The sequence below is a fragment of the Oncorhynchus masou genome, chromosome 1 (assembly GCF_036934945.1).
Source record: "Oncorhynchus masou masou isolate Uvic2021 chromosome 1, UVic_Omas_1.1, whole genome shotgun sequence".
NCBI lineage: Eukaryota > Metazoa > Chordata > Actinopteri > Salmoniformes > Salmonidae > Oncorhynchus > Oncorhynchus masou.
In genome coordinates this window covers 18,769,855-18,793,799 of record NC_088212.1, presented here as the reverse complement: position 1 = coordinate 18,793,799, position 23,945 = coordinate 18,769,855, and the positions used below count along the sequence as shown (strand labels likewise).

The 23,945-nt window shown below is 41.3% G+C and overlaps 1 long non-coding RNA gene across 1 annotated transcript; it reads left to right on the top strand.

Moving 5' to 3' along the window:
• The first annotated feature begins 18,611 nt into the window (after nt 1–18,611).
• On the top strand, nt 18,612–23,942 carry LOC135547217 (uncharacterized). Its single transcript, XR_010456680.1, has 4 exons — nt 18,612–18,891; nt 19,068–19,173; nt 19,278–19,358; nt 19,741–23,942. It is a non-coding gene; the product is annotated as an uncharacterized LOC135547217 (long non-coding RNA).
• Nucleotides 23,943–23,945: the final 3 nt, after the last annotated feature.

The following is a 23,945-nucleotide window of genomic DNA, read 5'->3' as shown; positions in this document are numbered from 1 at the left end:
GGGGTATAGTTGTGTAGTTTTCTTTTAGGACAGGTGTCCAGTAGGGTGGAGAGAGGAGTGTCCTTGTAATGAATTCTTCTTCAATTGTTTTCTTTAGTGATAGGTTATATTTTGCTTTGGAAATGTATTGTTTCCTAACAGGTCCAGGCATTCAGTGATGGTTTTCATGCCAGAGATATCATGGAGGTAGGTAACAGTTAAGTTGCTTTGGAGGTGGTAGACTGCTCTTATTGCAGTGATCTGCATGACTTGTAGTTTGTTTGTTTTTAAGTTTGGCTGATGACATTATCCAGGCTGGGGAGGAGTACTCGAAAACAGGCCTGATGTAGCTCCAGTACACCTTCAGTAATGTAGTTGGAGCTGCTCCGGGACTCCTCCCACACAGGGCTTTTAGAAATTTTATTCTTATTTTTCTTTCTGTTTCGAGGTTTTGAATGTGTATTATCCATTTCATATCTTGCTGGAATGTCACCCCCAGGAACGTAGCATTTTTTTCTGTCTTTAGGTTTTGTCTTTAAAGGTGTTTAAACAGTATAATTGATCAATACACCATCATACCAGGTAATTTAATGCTTAAAAACAAAAAAAGGATGAATAAGATATTTAGCTACAGACGTGCCATTTCTCACCGATATCTACTGCTTTGGTCCAAAAACAAATTTTGAGAAATTACTTCAACACATACTGGAGGAGTTACTGGCTAAGCTAACAAGTGGCTAGCTACGTTTGTTGCGGCGTGCATGACCAGAATGACACATCAATGAACCACCAAAAGCACACCCCATTTCTGTTAGAAAATTTAGAAAAAGGTGTTGGACAGTATTTTGTGCGAATAGTAGACCTAGTCCAGGTAGCAGATATAGTAGTTCAGGTAGCAGATAATGGACACTAAGTGTGGGTTGCACCAACATGGATTAACTCTTAAACTGGGTTAAATCAAGGTTTATCTGTTAATCTTGTTGCACCAAATGTTAAACCTAGTTTAAAATTAATCCTAGTTATATGAAATCCTTCCTCTAATCGAAGATTAGTTTTCACTTTAAACTTAGATTAATTTTAAGCCTGCTGCTCAATTAATTAAAAAATATATATTAACTAAGCTTGGAGGTTAATTCTAAACTGCCACTTGAGATGGTCTAAAATGGCAGCATATCTGCTGTGGAGAGACCAAAACGAGTTCCTCTGTCACATCGGTATAAAGGGTCGGGAGACAGGCGCAGGAATGCGTAATAGTTTTTTTTATTATACCCAAATTACAGCATGCCGTGTAAAGGCAAGGGGACGAAGACCAAACAAACACTATACAAAACACAGGGTAGAAACCCAAACAAAAGAGCGAGGAGTACCTCGAATAAATAACACAAGTGCACAATGATTAACACACAGGATGAAACCCGGAATCATCTGCGCAATCCACAATGGCAGGAAAGCCAAAACACACAGCACAGGTACTCACACAAACCAACGGACATTGTAACAATAACCGACCGGACACTGGTAAACCAAGGACCCACTTATACAATTACTAATAACTGGGAATAGGAGCCAGATATGCATAATGAAAGTTCTGGAGGGATCCGTGACATCCTCAGAGAATAATTAGAGACAAGTTGAATCCTGTTGAATTTTATGATAATTAACTTATTATTAGTAGGCTATTAACATGCCCATTTTGTACAACAATTGAATTGGGGCTTATGATATGCCTATCCTTGGTAGAAGTATGATGTTATGTAAGTTTTAACATGCATTATAGTCATTGATATTTACCAGTTATTTATGCTAACTAAATATTTGTGAGTCAAGTTGTCTGTCGTCATCATAGGGGTTATGGAGAGGGGCAAACTATTGGGGAATCATCTCACATATCTTTTGGGTGATAGGATCAATTCCCTTGGACAGAGGCCCCCCTCTGATTTGGGTCCCTCTTCTCTTTAATCCGTGTCGATCCATTACATTTGTCGCATAAAATGGCCCAGGCAGTCGTGTTGTCTGTGTTTGTATCCTCCAGTACGTTACTAAATTCCTCCATCAGCTCCGACAAGAGTTTTTTTTTCATAAGAGACCTGAGACATTTTAACTTATTTGACGTAGCATGATCAGGTGGCTAGCGGACAAATAATAAAATGGCTAAATAACATTAAGTAATGACAATAATAAATAATGTTGTATGCTAGCTAGCTTGGTTTATAAACTAGCTAGCTACAGTTGCTAACGTTAGCTAACAAATTTGTTTTCTCTCTAGTACTGGCAAATAACACATTTTAATTTCAAATCAGCCAACCCATGAGAACCTTTCACGATGGAGTTGCAGTAGTTCTAACCTAATATTGTTATTAGTTATAAATGAAGAGCAACTTTGTGGCCTCATTTGTCAGGTAGGCTAGCTACTTCGTTTCAACTCACGAAATACCTCATGTATTGGTGTAACATGTCACTAGTCATAGTTTAAAACCATTAATCATAGATTTACTGATCCAGAATTACAATTAAGCGGTGTAACACGTCTCTGAATAATTATAAACCTAGATTAGCTCCAATTCTAGATTAATTTAAACCATATTGGTGCAACCCACCCATTGTCTTTTGTTTGGAGAGCACCTGATTACACTTAGACGTAGGCTTATAGGCTACCTGGCATGCGCGCAAATGTAGGCATATAAATGTGCCCATTTGGGGATTGAGTTTGAGTTTAGTTTGAGTTTATTTTTATTTTTACAGGGACAGTGCACATTAATCAACGTTTCAGTAAAAGTGCCGGTTTTAGCCAGCCGGCTAATTTTCAACCGCAGTCCCTGGGCAGGTTATTAAAAACAATTACAATATAGACAATAGCAACATAGAACAAGCAAGACATAGCAACATAGGACAAGCAAGACATAGCATACAGACAGAGCAACATAGGACAAGCAAGACGTAGCATACAGACAGAGCAACATAGAACAAAAAGCAGCAAGACAAAATTCATAAAAGCAACAAAGTGTTTCCACACCTCACAAGCTACAGACAACAGACAACATGGAAAGCGGCAACACACAGCTAGGGACCATGTTCACAAATCTGATTGACCTTTAGCCATGTCTTCAAGCATTTTGTGAAAGTGTGATATGTGGTGCAGTTATGTGTGTCTGATGACAGTGTATTCCAGACATGGGAAGCTCTCACAGAGAATGCAGATTTACTAAAGGTACTTTTCCTTAGGGGAACTATACAGTCACCTCTCATGGCAGACCTTGTGGATCTGCTGCCATATGTCTGGGTTTTCTGTTTAACAAAAATATTGAGTGGAGGGGGAGCCAGGCCATTAAGGATCTTGAATACAAGACATGCGTCGGTGTATTGCACCAGATTTTCCCAACTCAAGAGCTCATGCTTTCTAAGGATGTGACAATGATGATGGCTATTGGGCTTCCTATCAAGCACTTTGAGAGCCTGTTTGTAGACAGACTGAATAGGTTTTAATGTTGTACAGCAATCTTGGGCCCAACTAGTCAAGCAGTATGTTAAGTGGGGGAGTATCATAGAGTTGAAGTACAGTTTTGCTACCTCTGTAGTTAAACAATTTCATATAAATCGGAAATTAGCTAGGTTGAATTTAGTTATTTGAATTACCTTTTTCACATGCTTTTTAAAAGAGAGGTTGGAATCAAGTATGATGCCAAGGTACTTAAAATTGGATACCACCTGGAGCTTCTCCCCTGACACATAGACATCTGGCTCAGTAGCATCTGTTGCCCTCTTTGTGAAGAACATGCAAACAGTTTTTTTCACATTGAGATGCAAACACGAGTCACTGAGCCACTTTGTAACCTGGACCATTACAGTAGTGAGTTCTTGTGCAGCTTGTTGTTTGCTCTTTGCATGCACATATATCACTGTATCATCTGCATACATTTGAACTTCAGACCCAGTACAGACAGATCATTAATGTACAGGCTGAACAGGAGGGGCCCCAGTATTGACCCTTGGGGCACGCCCACATCATAGCTACGAGTGGGCGACAGCTCATTGCTCACTCTGACACACTGAGTTCTGCCTTCAAGGTATAATTTCATCCATCTCTAGGCATCAGGGGAAAAGTTGAACTTGGACAATTTTGTGATGAGAATCTCATGGTTAACAGTATCAAAAGCCTTCCTTAGGTCCAGAAACACAGCCCCAACAGCACCCCCTTTGTCCATCTTGGACTTCACATTTTCCAGGAGAAAGCAGTTGGCCGTTTCTGTGGAGTGATCTGACTGTATCTGTATTTCTGATTTGGCTTAACTCACCACTGCTAATGAGCTGTGGAGCTTCTCAAAGTAATGTTTTCTTCACCTGTCGTGGAAATTCTAACCAACTGTGAGAAACTTTGTAATTTCTTCAAACAATGAATCTTCATTATAAGATTTGCGAAAATGTTTAACGATCGCATCAAACAAATGTCGGGTCTTAGCCTTTATATGAAAGTTCATTAAGGGAGTGGAGACAATATCTATATTGTGTTATAAAGCTATATAAAACTGTTGTTGATGTGTATAGCTGCATTTCAGAAACATTTTTGTACATTTGAATGTTGCAGTAATAGGACCTAGGCCGACAGTGGGGGATTTTTTGTGTTGTTTTTTGAATTTTTACCCCGTTTTTCTCCCCAATTGTTTTAGTAGCTACTATCTTGTCTCATCGCTACAACTCCCGTGCGGGCTTGGGTTAGGCGAAGGTTAAAAGTCATGTGTCCTCCGATACACAACCCAACCAAGCCACACTGCTTCTTAACACAGCGCGCATCCAACCCAGAAGCCAGCCGCATCAATGTGTAGGAGGAAACACCGTGCACCTTAGCAACTGCGCACTGCGCCCGGCCCGCCACAGGAGTCGCTGGTGCCGATGACACAAGGATATCCCTACCGGTTAACCCCTCCCTAACCCGGACGACGCTAGGCCAATTGTGCGTCGCCCCACGGACCTCCTGGTTGCGACAGAGCCTGGGCGCGAACCCAGAGTCTCAGTTGGCACAGCCCTTAACCACTGTGCCACCCAGGAGGCCCTGGCCTACAGTGTTTGAACGATCGTGAGAGAACATTATTTTAGATAGCAAGCCCTGATCCCAATGACTCGACTTCCCCCGCATTCACAGCATTTGTTTGTTGGATTACCAGCTCAAAATGGCCAGAAGCAAAAAACTTTATTTTGAGCCTGTAATCGAAACCACAAATGCTGATGCTCCAGATACTCAACTAATCTAAAGAAGGACCGTTTTATTGCTTCTTTAATCAGAACATCAGTTTTCAGCTGTGCTAACATATTTGCAAAAGGGTTTTCTAATGATCAGTTAGCCTTTTAAAATAATAAACTTGGATTAGCTAACACAACGTGCCATTGAAACACAGGAGTGATGGTTGCTGATAATAGGCCTCTGTACCCCTATTCCATTTAAAAAATCAGCCATTTCCAGCTACAATAATCATTTACAACATTAACAATGTCAACACTGTATTTCTGATCAAGTTTATGTTATTTTAATGGGAAAAAAAGTTATTTTCTTTTAAAAAACAAGGACATTTCTAAGTGACCCGAAACTTTTGAATGGTAGTGTAGGTCCTGAATTGCAGGAAGCTTGGCCCCATCTACTGGGCCGTACACACTACACTCTGTATGGTCAGATGCCGAGCAGTTTCCACAACAGGCAGTGATCCAACCAGTCAGGATGCTCTCGATGGTGCAGCTGTAAAACAACAACAACTAAAAGCATGTACTGTATGACAGAGTCTAAGCATAGATGATTTGATGATGTTGAAATGGTGCTGGAATAATGGAGGCAGACCCTGTTTTCTTTGCGATTCGCAGTAGCTCTTCGTGGTTCTAAATTAATAGTTGTTTAGTAGTCCAAAAATGTCAGAAACATTAACTTGCTTGACCATGCTGTAGGCCAAGTAACTGTTTGCTACATGCAATATGCTTTGTGGACTTCACTGGACATAGGTTGCGCTCCGGGTTTTGTGATGAAACAAAGGTGTGGTTTACTTTATTCTGCCAGTTTGTCTATATATCATGGTGGCAAGGTATATGAACTAACAGGTTATAGAGCAAACAACACAATTATCACAACACATACTGTAGTTTGTAATATGACTTTTTTTCTGGCTTGGCTTCCCCAGTGATTTTACCCAATACTGATGAGAATTATTAGGATGTGGCAAATACTTGTCAGTTATTGCATTCTACCCATGTTGCCTTTCGGGTACTACCTGACAGTTTTGGAATTGTTAGCTCGATTACTTGTTGGTTATTACTGCATTGTTGGAACTAGAAGCACAAGCATTTCGCTACACTCGCATTAACATCTGCTAACCATGTGCATGTGACAAATAAATAAAGTTGATTTGATTTGAGACATGAAACAGATAGGTGGGAGGGTATACAGGCTGTTGCCAATTTATTAATGCGCAATTTGCCTAAATGGGTAATGGAAACACTTCAACCACAACATTTTTATTCATCACTAGTAATTTGCGAAAAAATAAATAAAAAGTGGTGTGACGTCGTTACTTCCAGCTGTTTTCATCGACAGAAACAGTTAAATGGAAACGTACCCTAGCAGGCAATTGTCACTGTCACACCCTGACCTTAGAGAGACTTTTTATTTCTCTATTTGGTTAGGTCGGGTGTGGTTTGGGTGGGCATTCTAGTTTTTCTATTTCTTTGCTGGTATGGTTCTCAATCAGAGGCAGCTGTCTATCATTGTCTCTGATTGGGGATCATACTTAGGCAGCCTTTTTTCCACCTTTAGTTTGTGGAATCTTGTCTTTGTATAGTTGCTGTTTAGCGCTACAGCTATTTAGACATTGTTAGCCACTAGCCACTTTAGCCCGGATAGCCCAGAAAATATCCGCCAGTCTGCACAGCGCGAAATCAGCCCTGAGCATATCGGACTGCTTTTTTCCACCCACTACTACTACATCACTTGATTCCTGTCGCAAACTCTGGACCATTACACGGGATCATCACAGCTAGCTAGTTGCTACCGAGTGGCTATCGTGGCTAATACCCTTGTCCAGCAGCAAGCACCATTTAGCCCCAGGCTAGCAAACAAAGTACACCAACTACAATAACTCTCCTGCGAATTGGCCTGGACCCTTTGTCGTCATGGAGTCCCGTCTGTCCATCACGACTGGTCTGCTGCTGTATTTTGGCCGATGTGCTCTCAACTGGCCTCTACATTGTTGATGTCAGTGAGGACCCAGCTACTAGCCCCGGCCCGCTAACTCTCTAAGCACCGTGTCTCCCGCTCGCCCAGCCTGTTTCGTCCATTGCTACTTATTAGATCCATTGATCACTCGGCTACACAGCTGATGCCTACTGGACTGTTCATTAACACGGTACTTCATTTTGTTTATCTGTCGGCCCCAGCCTCGAACTCGGCCCTGTGTGTAGCTGACTGACCCTCTCTGCCCATTCATCGCCATTTACCCGTTGTTGTTGTCTTAGCTGTTCACCCATTGTTGTCTTAGCCCTACCAATCAACACCTGTGATTGCTTTATGCCTCCCTCTAACACTTCAACCACAACATTTTTATTCGTCACAATTTTTTTGCGAAAAATAAATAAATATTGGTGTGACGTTGTTACTTCCAGCTGTATACTGTTATTTAGGGTAGCTCTCATTGTTTTGTTTTACTGCAGAGCCCCTAGTCCCGCTCTACATGCCTCGGTTAGCTCCCTTGCCTCCCTTGCAACTGGCCCAAGCCCCCCCCGCTTCTCCTTCACCCAAGTCCAGACAGCTGACATACTGAAAGAGCTGCAGAATCTGGATCGCTACAAATCAGCTGGGCTCGACAATCTGGACCCTCTCCTAAAATTATCCGCCACCATTGTCGCAACCCGTTACATTCCTAAAGATTGGAAAGCGGCCTCGGTCATCCCCCTCTTCAAAGGGGGAGACACTCGACCCAAACTGTGACAGACCTATATCCATTCTGCCCTGCCTTTCTAAAGTCTTCGAATGCCAAGTGAACAAACAGATCACCGACCATCTTGAATCCCACTGTACCTTCTCCGCTATGCAATCCGGTTTCTGAGCTGGTTACGGGTGCAACTCATCCACGCTCAAGGTCCTAAACGATACCATAACCACCATTGATTAAAAAAAACAGTACTGTGCAGCTGTATTCATTTACCTGGCCAAGGCTTTCGACTCTGTCAATCACCGTATTCTTATCGGCAGACTCAACAGCTTTGGTTTCTCTAATGACTGCCTCGCCTGGTTCACTTACTTCTTCTCAGATAGAGTTCAGTATGTGAAATCGAATTGCCTGTTGTCCGGACCTCTGGCAGTCTCTATGGGAATGCCACAGGGTTCAATTCTCAGGCTGACTTTTCTCTGTATATATCAATGATGTCGCTCTTGCGGCTGGTGATTCTTCGATCCACCTCTATGCAGACGACACCATTCTGTATCCATCTGGCCCTTCTTTGGACACTGTGTTAACAAACTTCCAAACAAGCTTCAATGCCATACAACACTCCTTACGTGGCCTCCAACTGCTCTTAAACGCTAGTAAAACTAAATGCATGCTCTTCAACCAATTGCTGCCCGCACCCACCCGCCCGCCTAGAATCACTACTCTGGATGGTTCTGACTTAGAATATGTGGACAACTACCAATGCCTAGGTGTCTGGCTAGCCTGTAAACTCTCCTCCCAGACTCATATTAAGCATCTCCAATCCAAAATTAAATCTAGAATTGGCTTCCTTTTTCGCAACAAAGCCTCATGCTGACTAACATACCCTCGTAAAACTGACTATCCTGACGATCTTTGACTTTGGCGATGTCATTTACAAAATAGCCTCCAACACTCTACTCAGCAAATTGGATGCAGCCTATCACAGTGCCATCCGTTTAGTCACCAAAACCCCATATACTACCCACCATTGCGACCTGTATGCTCTCATTGGCTGGTCCTCACTACATAGTTGTTGCCGTACCCACTGGCTCCAGGTCATCTATAAGTCTTTGCTAGGTAAAGCTCCGCCTTATCTCAGCTCACTGGTCACCATAGCGACACTCACCTGTAGCACACGCTCCAGCAGGTATATCTCACTGGTCATCCCCAAAGCCAACACCTCTTTGGCCTCCTTTCCTTCCAGTTCTCTGCTGTCAATTACTGGAACGAATGACAAAAATGACTGAAGTTGGAGACTTCCTCACTAATTTCAAGCATCGGCTGTGGGAGCAGCTTACCGATCGCTGCAGCTGTACACAGCCCATCTGTAAATAGCCCATCCATCCAACCAACTATCTACCTCATCACCATATTTGTTTTTTGTTTTTTTTCTGCTATTTTGCACACCACTATTTTTGCTTGCACATCCCCATCTGCACATCTATAAACTCCAGTGTCAATTGCTAAATTTTAATTATTTTGCCACTATGGTCTATTTATTGCCTTACCTCCTTGCTTCATTTGCACACACTGTATATAGATTTTCTATTGTGTTTTTGACTGTACGTTTGTTTATCCCATGTGTAACTCTGTGTTGTTGTTTTTGTCACACTGCTTTGCTTTATCTTGGCCAGGTCGCAGTTGTAAATGAGAATTTAACCAGGCCTACCTGGTTAAATAAAGGTGAAAAAATAAATGCAGTGTGATACATCTCCTTCACATAGAGTTGATCAGGCTGTTGATTGTGGCCTGTGCAACGTTGTCCCACTTCTCTTCAATTGCTGTGGGAAGTTGCTGTATATTGGTGGGAACTGGAACATACTGTCGTACACATTGATCCAGAGCATCCCAAACATGCTCAATGGGTGACATATGTCTGGTGAGTATGCAGGCCATGAAAGAACAGTGACATTTTCAGCTTCCAGGAATTGTGTACAGATCCTTGCGACAAAGGGCCTTGCATTATCATACTGGAACACGAGCTTGTCATGACTGTCCATGAGAATCCAAATAGGTCAGATCAGGTTTGCAATGAATAACTTAAATCAGACCCCCTTTCACCCATAGAGGGTGGAGAAAAGAACTAGTGGGGATTGACACTCACGTCCTGTTGTAAATCAAGGGAAAAGATCCAGGCCTGTGTTCTCCAAATTGTCTCAAAATACCTTTTTGCCGCTGAAACTCTTAACACATTCAAAAGCGAATACTGGAACAATATTTCTAACGTAGAACGTGGGGAATGGTCAGAGGCGATTTATAGAACACTGTCATTTTGTTTGTTATTTTGGGATATCATTCAAAATGTTATAAAGGATATACTGTAACTTGGAGAGTCTACCCACTACATGGATGAAGTTTCCATACTATGGGTTGTGCATGTAATATAGACAATTATGAGTGTTTTTGTTAAGAAAGGGAAGTGATTTGAGAAGTTACAAGATATAATTTTTCCACATAACTTTGCACAGTGAGTAATCACCGCCCCAGAGTGAGGTCAGGGAGCGTGCCAGCCTTACGGAACCACTCCATTCTTGCGAAAGGCATAAATGATGGGTTGAACCAGAAAAAACATAAAGCGCCAGCTGCACGTTTAAAATGGTTTGAACTTTGAATCACCTCCCGGTAAAATCACCTCCAGGACAATCACTGTTATGGCTGATTAGCTGTCCTAAGTAAAGTATATGTACAAAAGCAAATTTAAGTAAGACCATCCTGTTACTCTGCTCAAACAATCATATCACACTACTTTCATCACCCCATTGGGAAACGATCGATACAGCTGGCTAGCCTATCTTCAAATCAAATCCAATTTTATTTGTCACATACACATGGTTAGCAGATGTTAATGGGAGTGTACTGAAATGCTTGTGCTTCTAGTCCCAAAATGCAGTAATAACCAACGAGTAACCTAACATAACAATTTCACAACAACTACCTTAGACACACAAGTGTAAAGGAATGAAGAATATGTACATATGTTCAAAAAAGCATCTACAAGAGCGAATGGAAGGAAAATCAACTCTGTAGTTCTGTTCAGGACTACACGACATGTCACCTGATACCGGACAACTACGAAGAAGGACAACAGTAGAAAAGTTGTTGGAAACATTTTGGACAATCAGACTTACAAGTGTGCCATGAAAAGGCCCACCCCCTTTCCAAGGCTGCCCCGTTGACCAAGCGATCCCCAGGGAACCCAAGCATTTCACGTAAAAACATCAATGATTTATTGCTCAAACCGGGCGGCGGTTTGAGTGTAAGATGTTGCAAAAGAACATGGCTGACGTTTTACATTCTCCCAACCAATTGTGCTAATTTAAAAAAAAAAAAAAATTGCGTTTTGTGTAACTTATTTATGACCGGAAAGAACTTCTGGACATCAGAACAGCGAGTAATCAAAAACTTTCTCCTTTCACTGGAACAGGCCCGGATCCCCGCCTTTTGCGTGAAGAAAAGACGCAGGAAAAGGGGCCGCAGATTGGGCAGCCTTCTGAGAATCCTCTAGGCGAGTGTGTAAACTCCCACTGCCATCCATTCTTCTCACTAACATGCAATCATTGGAAAATAAAATTGATGACCTACGATTAAGATTATCCTACCAACGGGACATTAAAAACTGTAGTAACTTATGTTTCACCGAGACATGGTTGAATGACGATACGGACAATATAGAGCTAGCAGGATTTTCCATGCACCAGAAGAACAGAGACACTACCTCTGGTAGAACGAGGGGTGGGGGTGTGTGTCTATTTGTCAATAACAGCTGGTGCGCAGTGTCTAATGTTAAAGAAGTCTCGGTATTGCTCGCCTGAGGTAGAGTACCTTATGATAAGCTGTAGACCACACTATCTACCAAGAGAGTTGTCTATCTATATTATTTGTAGCCGTCTATTTACCACCACTGAACGAAGCTTGCACTAAGACCGCTCTCAACCAACTCTATAATGCCATAAGCAAAGAAGAAAATGCTCACCCAGAAAAGGCGCTCCTAGTGTCCGGGGACTTTAATGTCAGAAAACTTAAATCAGTTTTACCAAATTTTGACCAGCATGTCATGTGCAACAAGGGGAAAAAAAAATCCTAGACCACCTTTACTCCACACACAGAGATGCATACAAAGATCTCCCCCACCCTCCATTTGGCAAATCTGACCATAATTCTATCCTCCTTATTCCTACTTACAAGCAAAAACTAAAGCAGGAAGTACCAGTGACTCGCTCAATACAGAAGTGGTCAGATAACGGGGATGGTACACTACAGGACTGTTTTGCTAGCACAGACTGGAATATGTTTCGGGATTTATCCAATGGCATTGAAGAGTACAACACCTCAGTCATTTTCTTCATCAATAAGTGCATCGACGATGTCGTCCCCACACGTCCTGACAGGCAACATCCACATCGAGCTAAAGGCCAGAGCTGCCGCTTTCAATGACCAGGAGACTAATCTGGACGCTTATAAGAAATCCCGCTATGCCCTCAGAAGATCAATCAAGCAAAGCTTCAATACAGTATTAAGATTGAATACTACTACATACTACACATCGGATGTGGCAGGGCTTGAAAACTATTACGGACTACAAAGGGAAACACAGACGCGAGCTGCCCAGTGATGTGAGCCTACCAGACAAGCTAAATGCCTTTTATGCTTGCTTCGAGGCAAGCAACACTGAAGTAGGCACGAGACCACCAGCTGATCTGGATGACTGTGTTATAACGCTCTCTATAGCCATTGTTAACAAAACCATTAAACAGGTCAACATTCACAAATCCGCTGGGCCTCAAAGCATGCGCAGACCAACTGTCAAGTGTCTTCACTGACATTTTCAACCTCTCCCCGACTGAGTCTGTAATACCTACATGTTTCAAGCAGACCACCATAGTCCTTGTGCTCAAGGAAGCAAAGGTAAACTGACTAAATGATTACCGCCCCGTAGCACTCAGGTCGGTAGCCATGAAGTGCTTTGAAAGGCTATTCATGGCTCACATCAACAGCATCCTCCCGGACACCCTAGACCCACTCCAATTTGCATACCTCCCCAAAAGATCATCAAGGGCTTATATAGTGGAGGGAGAAGGGCGTGTTTCACAGTCTACAGCCCATGTCTCTTCACAGGGCCGGGCCACTGATTGAGCAGAGCCCTAAACTTATGAAAACCCAAATCTCTCATTTGGAAGCTAAAATTACATTTCATCTCTTCACCAATAATTTTATATTCAAACATTTAAATTGAACAACAATACCATGTGAATCCGATAACTACAATGTGCAGACTTTCCACTGTAGAGTTTATGTCATCTTATCATTGATGAGAATGTCTCATATGACAACCGAACTGACATCATATTCATTAAGTACCACCGCATATGTTCAATTGGTCAGATTACCAGAATATAGTTAATTTCTCCATACCTTCTGATGTTCCCAGAATCTCTATGTTAACCAAGGAATTTTCAAATTTCACATCAGTAGGGCAGAGAGAGGAAAAAAGGAGGAAGAGGTATTTATGACTGTCATAAACCTACCCCCAGGCCAAAGTCATGACACTTGCCTAGTTAAATAAATGAAATAAAAATACGTCTCAAAAAGTCTCATGGACTGTAGACCTACATTGAACACCACACATTGGCTGCTATGGTAGGCTGAATGATATAACAGCTATTTCCATGTTAGAATGTAATTGGAGGCATTTTCTCCATTGTTTTTGATGGTAGGCCACTCTGGTAGGCCTACATTATGACCAAATAGCCACAGTAGTCTACTTGGCCACTGTTAAAACTGTAACTTAAAGCGGGTACAGCCTCAGTGCTCACAGTAAATGTATGTTGGAAGTTTTAACAACATTCAAGTTTGCGCTCAATGCCGAAGAAAATAGAGGGAACATTGTCGCCACCTATCATTGGCTATTATCAATGCATGTTTACTGTTTTGGGTGAATGACTATTTAGAGCTTAAATACATATTTATCCTTACATCATTACAATCAAATTATATAGGCCTACATGTGATCCAAATTTATAACAAAAATAAATGAAATATCCTACTTGTGACAATATAGCTAATGTATTTATCTAGATGTTACTGTAATGTTGTGGCCCATGTTATAGTCTAAAATTTGTCTTGTCTGTAATATTGTTGCCACCAAACAAATACAAATTTGTTGATTGTCTAAGTGTGAAAAAAATGTATACATATTGTAGGCTACACATGGGTTATTGAAAGAAACTTCAACACTGGCAATTTTAGAGGCTTAATCTGTGTCCGAGAAACCGGCCCTTAAACCTCTACAGGATCGGAAGGACCCCACAGGACAGTTGAGCTAACGTAGGGTAATGCGATTAGCATGAGGTTTTAAGTAACAAGAACATAGACATATCTGATATTGGCAGAAAGCTTAAGTAACCGGTGTGAAATGGCTAGCTAGTTAGCGGGGTGCGCGCTAATAGCATTTCAATTAGTGACGTCACTCGCTCTGAGACCTTGAAGTAGTTGTTCCCCTTGCAGAGGGCTGCTGCTTTTGTGGAGCAATGGGTAACGATGCTTCAAGGGTGATTGTTGTCTATGTGTGCAGAGGGTCCCTGGTTCGATCCCAGTTAGGGGCGAGGAGAGGGACATAAGCAATACTGTTACTTAAATTCTAGTTAATCTAACTGCACTGTCCAATTTACAGTATCTATTACAGTGAAAGAAGATCATGCTATTGTTGGAGGAGAGTGCAGTTACAAACTTGAGAAGTTATTAATAAACCAATTAGGCACATTTGGGATGTCTTGTTTCAAAATTTTGAACAGAAATGTTAAAACTTTGCACATACACTAAATTGCGCCTGGCTGAAATAATTAATTATGTCCTTTCTCTTGCATTTCAAAGATGATGGTACAAAATAAATTAAATAAAAGAAGCATTGGTTTGTTCTTTGTATTATCTTTTACCAGATCTAAAGTGTTATATTCTCCTACATTCATTTCACGTTTCCACAAACGGTATCAAGAATATGCGTATCCTTGCTTCAGGTCCTGAGCTACAGGCAGTTAGATTTGGGTGTGTCATTTCAGGCAAAAATTGAAAAAGAAACAGATCCTTGAGCAAGTACTGTGAGTACATGGGTAAATAGCTACAAATGCACAGGAAAGCAAATGCTGATGTAATTTCTGTTGTTGAGGTGTGTCTTAGATTGAACAGAGCGGTGAGATCCCTCCTTCCTGCTGCAACTCCCCGTAGCCCTGTGCAGGGGCAAGATGTTTGTGTTCTGTGGCCAGAGTGGTGCCAAGATCACTAACAACCTCTTCCAGTTAAAGTTCAAGGGACACATGTAAGTCAGAGCATACCAAGTAAGCCAGAGAAGACTGAAGGTTTATATAGCTTTGAGAAGACTGAAGGTATATATAGCCTTAAGGATACTGAAGGTTTACATCGCTATAAGAAGATTAAAGGCTTAAATAGCCTTAAGAAGACTGAAAGTTTATATAGCCTTAATGTGGATGCTACCATGATTACAGATAATCATGAATGAATCGTGAATAATGATAAGTAAGAAAGTTACAGTGCTAACAAAACAGTCCTGTAGCTTAGCATTTGCTTCATCTGACCACTTTTGTAATGACAGAGTCACTGGTGCTTCCTGCTTTAGTTTTTGCTTGTAAGCAAGAATCCGGAATTATGGTCAGACTTGCCAAATGGAGGGCGAGGGAGAGCTTTGTACGAGTAAAGGTGTTCTAGAGTTTTTTCCCCTCTTGTTGCACATTTAACATGCTGGTAGAAATTAGGTAAAATAGATTTAAGTCCCTGGCCCTTAGGAGAGCCACCTCTGGATCAGCATTTTCCTGTATGCTTATTGCCGTATACAGCTCATTGGGTGCGGTAACTAGTGTGGTCTACAGCTTATCATGAGCTACTCTACCCCAGGCGAGCAAAACCTCGAGACTTCCTTAGATTTCGTGTACCATCTGTTGTTTACAACAATACATAGACCGCCATCCTTAGTCTTACCAGAGGCTGCTGTTCTATCCTGCCGAAAAAGCGTAAAGCCCACAAGCTGTATGTTATTCATGTCATCTTTCAGCCACGACTCGGTGAAACAGTTAGAGTTTTTAATGTCCCATTGGTAGCATATACAGCGGGGCAAAAAAGTATTTAGTCAGCCAACAATTGTGCAAGTTCTCCCACTTAAAAAGATGATCTCTCTCGCACCATGTCAGCTACAAAAACAAGAGAAAGTAGGATCAATTTAGAGTCATATACACTGACTATATAAAACATTAAGAACCCCTGCTCTTTCCATGACAGACTGACCAGGTGAAAGTTATGATCCACTATTGATGTCACTTGTTAAACCCACTTAAAAGCAGTGCAGATGACGGAGGGTAGAGGATATGGGTTAAAGAAGGATTTTTATGCCTTGAGACAGTTGAAACTGGTAGTAGGCGCCAGGCGCACCGTTGTGTGTCAAGAACTGCAACGCTTCCAGGTTTTTCATGCTCAACAATTTCCCGTGTGTCAAGAATGGTCCACCACCCAAAGGACATCCAGCCAACTTGACAACTGTGGGAAGAATTGGAGTCAACATGGGCCAGTATATGGAATGCTTTCCACACATTGTACACCACCAGTCAAAAATTTTAGAACACCTACTCATTCAATGTTTTTTCTTTATTTGTACTATTTACTACATTGTAGAATAATAGTGAAGACAAACTATGAAATAATATATATGGAATCATGTAGTAACCAAAATAATGTGTTCAACAAATCAAAATATATTCTTAAAAATAGCCACCCTTTGCCTTGATGACAGCTTTGCACACTCTTGGCATTCTCTAAACCAGCTTCATGAGGCAGTCACCTGGAATCCATTTCAATTAACAGGTGTGCCTTCTTAAAAGTTAAAGTATTTCAGAAGGGAACGTTGATTTGTGACAAGGGGATGGGGGTGTTATACGGAAAATAGCCATATTTGGTAAAAGAACAAGTCCATATTATGGCAAGAACAGCTCAAATATGCAAAGCGAAATGACAGTCCATCATTACTTTAAGACATGAAGGCCAGTCAATACAGAAAATTTCTAGAACTTTGAACATTTCTTCAAGTACAGTCACAAAAACCATCAAGCGCTATGATGAAACTGGCTCTAATGAGGACCGCCACAGGAATGGAAGACCCAGAGTTAGAATGGGTCTCCCATTATCTAATGAGGATAAGCTCATTAGAGTTAATAGTATCAGAATTTGCAGCCCAAATAAATGCTTCAGAGTTCAAGTAACAGACATCTCAACATCAACTGTTCAGAGGAGACTGTGTGAATCAGGCCTTCATGGTTGAATTGCTGCAAAGAAACCACTACTAAAGGACACCGATAATAAGAAGATACTTGCTTGGGCCAAGAAACACTAGCAATGGATGGATGTTAGACAGGTGGAAATTTGTCCTTTGGTTTGGTGTCTAAATTGGAGATTTTTGGTTCCAACCTCCATGTCATTGTGAGACGAGGTGTGCGTGTATGGATTATATCAGCATGTGTATTTCACACCGTAAAGCATGGAGGAGGTGTTATGGTGTGGGGGAATTTTGCTGGTGACATTGTCTGAGATTAATTTAGAATTTAAGGCAGACTTAACCAGCATGGCTACCACAGCCTTCTGCAGCGATACGCCATCCCATCTGATTTGGGCTTAGTGGGACTATCATTTGTTTTTCAACAAGTCAATGACCCAACACACCTCCAGGCTGTGTAAGGGCTATTTTACCAAGAAGGATAGTAATTGAGTGCTGCATCAGATGACCTGGCCTCCACAATCCCCCAACCTCAACCAAATTGAGATGGTTTGTGATGAGTTGGACTGCAGAGTGAAGGAAAAGCAGCCAACAAGTGCTCAGCATGTGGGAACTCCTTCAAGACTGTTGGAAAAACAGAGAATGCCAAGAGTGTGCAAAGCTGTCAATATTAAGAAGGTGCTCTTAATGCTTGGTATACTCAGTGTGTATATGGAGTTTAGCCAATGCGGTATACAGTGGGGCAAAAAAATATTTAGTCAGCCACCAATTGTGCAAGTTCTCCCACTTAAAAAGATTCATTTTCCTAACTTGCTACGTTAATTATCCTAACCTGCTACATAAATTCTGACCAGCGGTAATCCTGACTATGGCCGGTCTGACTCTTAACCTGCAATGTAAACATTAAGCTGACCAGCGGTAATCCTGACTATGGCCGGTCTGACCAATAATGGAATGCTGATTTTACACCCATCACTGTTGAGCCACCCACTTCTTTTGCAACGCCCACTTTCAGACACATTCCAAGTATGCAGTTACCCATAGTTGGAGCCTCCCCTTGAGAAACCAAATTGAATCTGTCTAATAGGAGCTCAAACAGGTACAGTACATAAGCACTTGGCCCCTCCCAGGATTACACAATTACAATATTGGCAATTACAACCAATAAACTGGTTCTACATTGTAAAATACAATTTCCACATCCATTGTTACATTTACAGTAGGGCAAAAAGTATTTAGTCAGCCACCAATTGTGCAAGTTCTCCCACTTAAAAAGACGAGGCCTGTAATTTTCATCATAGGTACACAATACTTATTTTCCATCATAATTTGCAAATAAATTCATATAAAATCCTACAATGTGATTTTCTGGATTTTTTTCTCTCATTTTGTCTGTCATAGTTGAAGTGTAACTATGATGAAAATTACAGGCCTCTCTCATCTTTTTAAGTGGGAGAACTTGCACAATTGGTGGCTGACTAAATGCTTTTTTGCCCCACTGTATATGTGCTCGTAGTTCGTCTGTTTTATTGTCCAATGATTGTACATTGGTTCATAGGACCGATGGTATAGGCCCATTACACACTCGCCATCAGGTGAACAACATCATCGGTGAGATGGTGCCCAGCATGCAGGCCTTTGAGTCCATGCTCTGCTACATGTACTATGGGATGTTAACATGCCTCCGGAAGACTCTCTGTATCCTTTCCACTCATCCAATACATGGCTAGCATCTTCCACATCATCCATTTGTGTACAATACAACAGGACACTGTTTCTAACATACATTTTGTGAAAAATATGAATTCCTATCACTTGGCAAAACTGACATTTGTATGCAATGAATGAATGAAGCCCTTGACTCTTGATAACAGCTACTTGTTCGCAGCACCATATTGCTACGTTTTCCTGAACAACAGACTACAGGCCTACTGCAAGCAGAACCTGGAGATGAATGTGATGGTGGAGAACATCCTCCAGGTATTCTACACCCACCGTTAATATCCTGTTAGTGTGTCATTGAACATGTGTGCATCACTCGTCTTCCTTCAGTTCCATGTCCTTCATTTGATCCTTCCTTTCAGATCCTAGAGGCAGCGAACAAAACTCAGACCTGGGACATGAAGAAGCACTGACTGCACATCCTCATCCGCCAGTTCATCAAGGTGGGTGGGCTACTGGTGTCTGGAGCCATGGGGAGGTTTTGCTCCCCACTCCACAGCTAAGCTAAACCCCTGAGGGCAAACTCTATGGGGGAAGCCTCTACACCAGTAGTTCCCAACCAGGGGTACTAGGACCCCTGGTGGTACGTGGCCTATCCACAGGGGGAACTTGAGAAGACTCATGAGACCATAGGCTTACTGGTAAAATGCACATGAGGGGATACTTCTAGGGTACAGCTTGGTGGTACAGTAACCAAAACATGCTTGGGAACCACTGCTCTACACAGCGGTTAGAGAAGAGACAGTTTACAGCCAAGCATGCAGTAAAAATGCCATTTAGCAGTAACAGCAACTTATCCTTCACTGTTGTACACTCTCCTTACAGTGCCATGTGGAGTATCTTTTGTCTTAACAAACCAAGGAAAATACTATGAGATGGGCTCCTACATCTAGGACCAGGATGTTGACCTACTCTCTCTACCGAAGCCCTCCGTGTCTGCTCCCTTCCTCATTAGTCACCAGTGAAGGTTGGTTAAAGGAGAAATGTGGAGGATGGGTTCTCTCCACCAGCCACCACTGCTTTATAAGTTAGGGTTAAGGCTCTCGAGTGGCGCAGCGGTCTAAAGCACTGCATCTCAATCCTAGAGGTGTCACTACAGACCCTGGTTCGAAACTGGGCTGTATCACAACCGGCGGTGATCAGGAGTCCCATAGGGCGGCGCACAATTGGCCTAGTTAAATAAAGGTTAAATAAAAAATGCAAAAATAATTGACTGTGGACCTTACATAACATTTCCTCAACCTTGTCCCAAATGTCCCTTTTTACCTATGCTGGGTTACTTTGGATCCACTCTCTAAATGAATCATGTTTGAATGACCTGCGAGAATAATACTGAACATTATACAATGATCACCTGAATGTGTACGTCCGGACCAGTTTTGAGAATGCTGATATTGTGCTTGAAGTAACCTCCCCCTCATCCTTGTTCAGTTAGCCGGATTTCAGTTAGCATGGTTTATAAGTATTCTTTTCATCTATTTATTTCCTCATATATTAATTTTATAATTTCATAAATGGTATATAAAAAAAACCTGGATCATGGTTAAATGTTGATTCTCCTACATAGTAAAGCTACATACTGCAGGGTTACCCAACTGGCAGCCCATGGTTGTTTTTCTTTTGCCTCTCCAAGTTTTCTGAACAAAAACGTTATATACAGTGCATTCGGAAAGTATTCAGGCCCCTTGACTTTTTCCACATTTTGTTACAATACAGCCTTATTCTAAAATGTATTAAATTGTTTTTTCCTCCTCATAAATCTACACACAATACTCCATAATGACAAAGCAAAAACAGGATTTTTGATATGTTTAAAAAAACGGAAATATCACATTTACATAAGTATTCCGATCTTTTACTCAATACTTTGTTGAAGCACCTTTGGTAGCGATTACAGCATCAAGTCTCCTTGGGTATAATGCAACAAGCTTGGCACAACTGTATTTGGGGAGTTTCTCCCATTATTCTCTGCAGATCCTCTCAAGCTCTGTCAGGTTGGATGAGCGTCGCTGACAAATATCCCCACAGCATGATGCTGCCACCACCTTGCTTCGGCATAGGGATGGTGTCAGGTTTCCTACAGATGTGACGCTTTGAATTCAGGCCATCAGACCAGAGAATCTTGTTTCTCATGGTTAGAAAGTCCTTTACTTGCCTTTTTAGGAAACTCCAAGTGGGCTGTCGTGCCTTTTACTGAGGAGTGGCTTCTGTCCATTCTACCATTAAGGCCTGATTGGTGGAGTGCTGCTGAGATGGTTGACCTTCTGGAAGGTTCTCCCATCTCCACGGAGAAACTCTGGAGCTCTGTCAGAGTGACCATCAGGTTCTTAGTCACCTCCCTGACCAAGGCCCTTCTCCCCCGATTGCTCAGTTTGGCCGAGCAGCCAGCTCTCGGAAGTGTCTTGGTGGTTCCAAACATTTTCCATTTTAGAATGATGGAGGCTATTGTGTTCTTGGGGACCTTCAATTCTGAAGACATTTTTTGGAACCCTTCCCCAGGTCTGTGCCTCGACACAACCCCGTCTCTGAGCTCTACAGACAATTCCTTCGACCTCATGGTTTGATTTTGGCTCTGACATGCACCGTCAACTGTGCGACCTTATATAGACAGGTGTGTGCCTTTCCAAATCATGTCCAATCAATTGAATTTACGACAGGTGGACTCCAATCAAGTTGTTGAAACATCTCAAGGATGATCAATGGAAACAGGATGCACCTGAGCTCAATTTCCTGTCTCATAGCAAAGGGTCTGAATACTCATGTAATACTCATTTCTGTTTTATTTTTAATAAATTATTCTAAAATTGAATTTCCTTATCAATCTACACATGATACCCCAAAATGACAAAGTGAAAACAAGTTTTTTTTAAAGTTTAGTAAAGGCTGTAATGTAACAAAATGTGGAAAAAGTAAATGGGTCTGAATACTTTCTCAATGCACCTTGTAAATATATATTTTATTTTTATTATTATTATTATTGAACATAAAAGACTGTAAAAACACCAGGAATTAATTGAAGAAATCTGTTTCTACGTTTTCCCATGCATAATAGAGAGACACGTATACAAATGTCTACAAATGATTTGTAGTTATGATCCGGCCCCCCGACTATCCTCTCAAGAACAAATCGTCCCATCGCTGAATGTAGTTGATGATCCCTGACATACTGTATGCATTATATATGTGTGACATAGAAGAACTCTTTATAGTTGTAACATATTTAAGCCATAATGCACAATGGGGTGTGGTATATGGCCAATATACAAAGGCTAATGGCTTTTCTTAATTATGCACAGCACAATGCGGAGTGTCTGTATACAGCCCTTAGCCTTGGTATATTGGCCATATACCACAAATATACATATACCACATATACCACAAGCCCCTGAGGTGCCTTATTGCTATTATAAACTGGTTACCAACGTAATTAGAGCAGTAAAATAAATGTTTTGTCATACCCGTGGTATATGGTCTGATATACCACGGCTGTCAGCCAATCAGAATTCAGGGATCAAACAACCCAGTTTATAATATAAAATGTGTTTCAAGAAGAATTGAAGACGTGGTCATTCTTCTGAGGGAATAATTAATTCCTTAGCAACTAAATCAATAATTAGTTCCTTAGCAACTAAATTAAACAGGATGGGAAATGTATCACCAAAGTATTTGTTCCTCTCTGCTGATCTATTATAAAATGAAAACATTTGGAAATTGTTAACATCACAGCATATAATCAGTATAATTTCATTCTGAATGGTTTCAGATGAGCAATGGCATGTCTAGTACTGGAGAGGTGTTTGTTTAAGCTTGGGAGAACCAGGTTTTGTTTAATATTGGTGTTTGACACAGGATCTATATTGGAAAATTCTCTGATTAGCCAGCTGCTGTACAGTTGGCAGGAATATGAACCTGCTCAAATACTCTGTTTTGTGTTTTGCTATGATGACATGCTACTGAGTCAAATGTTTCTCACATTGACTCCATCAAAGCCTTAATAAATTACATATGGGCTTCCGAGTGGCGTAGCAATTTAAATCACAACCGGCTGTGATTGGGATTCCCATAGGGCAGGTCACAATTGGCCCAGCGTTGTCCGGGTTTGGTCGGTGTGTCATTGTAAATAAGAATTTGTTCTTAATTGACTTGCCTAGTTAAATAAAGGTTAAATAAATAAAAATACAAATGTGAAATTCATCACTTAGTCTATGTACTTACACGCCATCCTGTCACCCAATATAGGTTGGCTTTATGTAAATTGTTGTTTTGCTGAAAACTGTCACAGGGATTGTTATCAATGTCATTTTGCAAATTGCAAAGATGTGATTGCTTATAGAAAAGGCTCCCAAAACCACATTAAGCAACACTCTGAAGGTAGACCACTTTTTAAAGAAGAAAAACATCCTGACACAGTTTGATTGACTACCAGGTCTCTCTTTCTCCTGCTGTGTGCTTTGTCCACCCGCCCCTTACCTGAAACATAATAGTAGAAAAGAGACTGAGTGACCTGATTACAGCACAATGGATCTCATTCTCTCTGACACACCGTCTTCCAGTAGTGTGCAACCGACACTGCCTTCAGTCGTTGGGCTGCAGCAAGCTGGCATTAGAAACGTGAAAGTATTTTACTTTTTCAAATTCAGCAGATGATGTTGAATCAGTGGACCACTTGAGGGAAATGGAGCACATGTCAGCTGCTGCACCAGCAGGTGGCCAGGGGAAATCAAAGCTGAAGGAGAAGTCCAAGTCTATGCACGTTAATCCTTGACCTTTGTCTCTACAAATTAGCAGTTTCAGGTTCCACTGATATGTGAGAGATAAGCTTGCACAATGCACCTTTCAATAGAGGGGGCGAAATCCTTCCATTCAAGCAAGTTTATCAGACCTTATACCTTTTAGGTTTTTCCTTTTTAATATTTATTTATTACATACTGAATGATTAATGAAAAATATTTTGATATTTCTGTTTACCTGTAGTCATGCTTACCATTCATTTTGGATTGTTAGCGTATAGCTGGGTCTACAAAAAAGAT